Source organism: Chrysochloris asiatica, unplaced genomic scaffold (assembly GCF_000296735.1).
Source record: "Chrysochloris asiatica unplaced genomic scaffold, ChrAsi1.0 scaffold00074, whole genome shotgun sequence".
NCBI lineage: Eukaryota > Metazoa > Chordata > Mammalia > Afrosoricida > Chrysochloridae > Chrysochloris > Chrysochloris asiatica.
Genome location: NW_006408592.1, coordinates 691,489 through 697,148, shown reverse-complemented (window position 1 = coordinate 697,148; position 5,660 = coordinate 691,489).

The window sequence follows — 5,660 nt, the reverse complement described above, 5'->3', positions numbered from 1 at the left end:
CCAGCCGCTCCGCGGGAGAAAGATGAGGCTTTCTACTCCTGTAAAGATTTACACCCTCGGAAACCCTGTACAGGGTCGCTATGGGTCGGAACCGACTCGGCGGCACTTAACAACAACAACAACAAAATAAACAGGAAATCTACAAGACTGACAATAGGGAACCAAAGCTATCAGTTTGTAACACCACCACTAAAAACTGCCACAAAGTAAAAAGAGTGAATAGTGTAGTTACAGACCTTCCAAATGAAGAGGAAATCAAGTTGATTTCAAGTAAAATAAGCAAATAAATAAATATAAAAGTAATTGCAACTCTAAATCTAAGTCCTACTCTTAACCCCTACTCCTAACCTAAAACTAACCCCAGTCCTAACCATTACCTTAAAACTAACAGAAACCTTAGACCTAGCCATAGTACTAACCCTGACTCTTAAGGGAGGGGAAAAAAATAAAAATAAAAAAGGAAGTGAGGATGAGGAAACAAAAATCAATAAAATAAAATCTCAGTCCATTTTCAGTCAGTACTGAGAATCTGTATACCCCACCCCCAGAAGCCTCTGCTTTTCTAAGGGTCTTGCTCAGAAAGAAGAATCCAGCCTAAAATGAGGGCAGAAGAAAAACTGTTTCCTCTTTCCAGGGGACACAGCCTTTTTTCTGCAACATAAATATGGAAGTAATTTTGGTTTCTTTTTCTGGAAATCTCAGCAGGCTTGTCTACAGTAATTCAAAAGAGTTTTATAAAGGTTAAGGAATTAAAGCTAGTAAATTGTGAAATTGAGGTTCTTTAGGGACTTAATTTCTGTAGTCATAGGTCGTGTAAAATTACATGATATCGATTTTAGTGCATTCAGGTTGTAGAGACTGTTGACTCATAGATTGGAGCAAAAAGTGAACTTTTTCAATACATTTTTAATAGACATTAAGATTTTATAACTTATAACAACTGTATAGTGCTCAATGCCCATTTCTATTTATACTGGCCACTTGTGTCCTGTCAAGTTGTTTCTGACTAATAGCAATCTTGTGCAAAATATCTACAAATGGCTTGTGGGTTTTAACTGTGGATCTTGGGGTTAGCAGTCCAGTGCTTTATACTACATTGCCACACCAGGGCTTATATTGGCTACTAGCTAAAAAAGAATCCCCGCCTCTCCCCAAACTCACTGCCTTCAAGTCAATTGCAGCGCCTAGTGGCTGTGTAGGACAGAGAAGAACTGTACCTTAAGGTTTCCAACATTGTATATTTTTATAGGAACAGCTACCCTGATCTTTTTCCTATGAAGTGACTGATCAGTTTGAACTGCCAACCTGTGGTTAGCATTCAAGTGCTTAACCTACTTTAACCAAAATAATAAGAATGGATTTTTTGCCAGTCATAAAACTAAAAATCACCAATGAACAGACTTCTGGCCAAACAGGCACCAGAGTCAGATGCACACTGTTCTTCTACAGCAAAGACCTGGGACATGAAGTAGATACAGAGGACAACCATGGAACCCTGAAACAAGTGAAAGGTAAAGAACTACATCTAACATTGACTGGAAGAAGAAAGTAACTGAGAGTAGTAAACAAGAGATGGAGTTGAGGGTCCCTGCTAGTCATCCTGGCAGAGCAGGGTCAGCTGAGACAAAGACTGTAGCAGTTCTGGATGAAGAGTACAGAGGCAACTTCATGGAATTTCCAGTGGGACAAAGAATAACTCTGTAGACATACCTGGAGTAAAACAGGCTCCTGATTGCTGGTTATAAAGCTGCTTAGAGCCTAGGCACCCTCATGGTAACCAGAAAAGTACCCTCCCCTCTCCTTCAACCCTCCTGGTGATTGGCAGCATAGCCCCAACTGCTAGGGACCAAGGTATGAGTCGTTCCTTACTCCCCTATACTGTCTCAACCACTGCTCTTACTGCTACCCATCAATCCTGCCAAGCAATGTCAGGCTGCTTCAGTGTAGAGATGGCTGCTTGGCCTGTCCCTTCTGCTTGCTGACTAAGCGCCTCTCCTCTTCTTATGAGATGTGATGGCAGTGCAACAGCCCCACCACCACCACACCCTCCCCCATTCCCTACAGTTCACCCTCCCTCCACCCCACCACCAACCTGACAAAGGGCTGCATGTGTGTGACTGTACACATGGAAACCACCACTCCCACACCCCACTGTATGAGTGGTAGCAGCAGGATGACCAGAACACACCCACCTGCCACTTACCCCATGATCCAGCAAGAGGTGGTGAACATGCCCCTCCTAGCCAGCCATAACCTCCACACCTCTACCTCACCCACTTGGTGAATGCCACTTCCTGCTCCTGTGCCACTGAACCAAAAACAGACAGTGGCCAACACCTTCCCAATGTGCCCTCAGCCACACTTACACACCCATCCACTATCCTAACCACCTGGAGATAGTTCTTGAATGCCAGACTAGAGATCAGAATAGCACACCCATCCCGCCTGACCAAACACACCAAAATAACACATAAAATGTCAACAGGAAGCAGACATATAACTAATAAATAATTTGTTGTTCTTGGTAAGTGTCCTTGAGTCAGTTCTGACTCATGGCATCCCTGTTTGGGTTTTGAGGAATGGTTGGTAGTTTTGAACCAACGACCTAGCAGTTAGCAGTTCAGTGCTTATCCTACAGTGCCAAACCAGAACACCTTAATTCCTCAGAAAGAATTGACAATATCAAATCACCTAAAGAGGCAGAACAAGATGACTTCAGCAAGTAACCAAAATCAAGAATTAGAAAACCTACCTGAGGAAGAAGTGATAATGGAACTACCTGATAAGGAATTTAAAAGGCATTATATAGGTCTGTCCAAGAGATCAAGAAAGCAATCAAGAAAAACAGACAAAATCAAGGAAAAACAGAAAACACTCTAGAAGAACACAGGGAGGGGGAAAGTGCATGAACAAAATGGCAATATATACAACTAGAAATGATAAAAAACAAAAAAGCAGAATCTACAACTCCAGATGCTTAACACTAAATTTCACAGGTAGATAATGTGTTGGAATGACAAAGGTATAGAATGGAAACAATGGAAATCAGAAACAGTGAAATAGAAGACAAACTGATTGATAACAATCTGTTAGAGTAACAATCGGAAAAAAAGAACAAAGAAAATTTAAGAAAACCTGCAAAGCTGTTTGAACTGCAAGGTTGGCAGTTCAAGCTCACCAGCTGCTCCTTGGAAACCCTATACAGGGTCACTATGGGTCAGAACTGACTTGATGGCACTTCACAACAACAACAAGACTTATGTGGAACACCAAAAAGAGGAATATTTTATGCATGATTGGCATTCCAGAACAGGGAGAAACAAAAAAGAATCATGTCAAGGATTTCCAGCAGAAAACTTCCATAATATGAGAAGACAAGAAGTTCAACGAACCCCAAAAGAAAATCACCAAGACATATCATAATCAAACATTCCAAAACCAAAGACAAAGAAAGAATCCTGAGAACAGCGTAGGAAAATCAGAATGTTACCTAAAAAGGGGAAGCAATAAAGGCAATACCTAGAAAGCAGAAACATTCAGGGAAAAAGACAATGAAGTGGCATAGATAAAGCCCTGAGAAAATTACCAACAAGAATTATATATCTAACAAAATTGGCCCTCAAATACAATGGGGGAAGTTAGAATGTTTCCAGATAAACAGAAATTAAGGGAGCTTGTAAAAACCAGATCAACCTTAAAATAAAACCTAAAGGGTATCCTTCAGACTAAGAACTAAAAATGGCAGACAACAACCTGAGATTAAGACACGTGACAGCTTCACCTGGAAACCATTTAAGAGAAAGAATTTTCAAAAATAAAACTACAAGATGAAACTAGGGAACTGGAGATGTCCATTTATAAATAGCAACTTCAAGACAAAAAGAGGGAATAAATGGTGTAGTTATAGAATTAACATATGGACAGAAATTTAAAGCAATACCAAGATAGAAAAAAGTGTTTTAAAATTAGGAATGTAAAAGTAAATTTCAAATAAACCTTTGTACCAAAATAACTTGGAAGCCATAACTAAACTCCTTGAGGGACTGAGTCACTGGGCTTGAGTGCTTTGTTGTTTAGTGCCATCGAGTCCATTCATGGCAGCCCTGTATAGACTTTCCAAGGAGGGTCTGGTGAGTTTGAACTGCTGACCTTGTGGTTCAGACTGACCCTGTAGTCCAGTGCTTTATCCCCCATAGATTCAGTGGAGTCAGTCAATTAGCATACCATAATCCATAACGACAACGTTCTACATCCAGTTTGATGAATTGTTGTTGTTATTGTTGTTAAGTGTCGTTGAGTCAGTTCTGACTCATAGTGACCCTCTATAGGGTTTCTGAGGAGCAGCTGGTGGGTTTGAACTGCCAACCTTCAGTTAGCAGTTCAGGGCATATTCTATAGTGCCACACCAGAACTCCACTTGGATGATTTTTCAAAGCTTGCAAGTAGCCATCTAAGACACAACTATTATTCTCTTCCCATTGAAAGCAAAGAAAAGTGAAAAAAATCAAAGACTCAAAGAAACAGTCCAAAGGACTCGAACCACAGCCTCCACTAGCTTGAGAGTAGAAGAATTAGATGGTACTCTGCTGTCAATACCGACCATTCTGATCAGGATCAAAAGAGAAGGTCCTGAACAGAGTAGGAGAAAAATGCAGAACATTTCAAGTAATAAAACAACCCAAACTTACGGTCTTCTAGAGAGTGCTGGGGCCCCTGAGACTATGGCCCTTAGAGTCTGGAAGTCAACCTACCCCTAGGGATCAACTTTAAACCAAAAAATAAACAGGACTTTAAAGTGAACTGGTGTGGTGCTGTGGATTAATGTGCTAGACAAGGTCAGTGGTCCAAGCTCACCAGCTGCTCCTCAGAAATCCTATACAGGGTCGCTATAAGTAAGATCTGACTCGATGGTACTTAACAACAACATAAAGTGAACAGTAACGTGTGAAAAATGTCCTTCTCAGAATAACCAACAATATGTGACCAAAAGGGCAGCATTTGCTCAAAAACAAAATTCAGAAGGCAAGAAAGATGGGCAAATGGAGAAAGAGAATTCAGTGAAGAAGTAGGAAGAGAGCTTTACATGGAAGAGATCGCCACCAATGTCACAAAACAAAATATGTATAAACTGTTGAATGGGAAACCAATTTTCTCTGTAAACCTTCACCCAAACCATAATAAAATGTTCACACATAGAGAAAAAAATCACCAGTGGGGAGTGCCATTTTTAATTAAAAACACAATGGAGTATAGAATATTAAGAAATCAGTCATTGAGTGGGTATTCTAGTTAAAATTATTTTGCCTTGTTATTGTTATTGATGTTGTTAAGTGCTATCTGATTGAGCCAGTTCAAACTGATTTAGCAGTTCAAATCCACTAGCTGCTCCTTGGAAAACCTATTTAGGTTCCCAACTCAAGGTTAACCTGTACACATTTTCCAAGGAGCAGCTGGTGGATTTGAAACTGCTGTATTTGCAGTTAACAGTCCAGTGCTTGTCCTACTGCACCACAATAAGTTCCATTTGTTCATCAAATATGTATTGCCTGTTTTGTGCCAATCCTAGTGTGGCACTATAGAATAAGTACGAGACTTACTGCAAGGACAGTGATTCAAACCCACCAACTACTCCTTGGAAACCCTACACAGGATCGCTATGA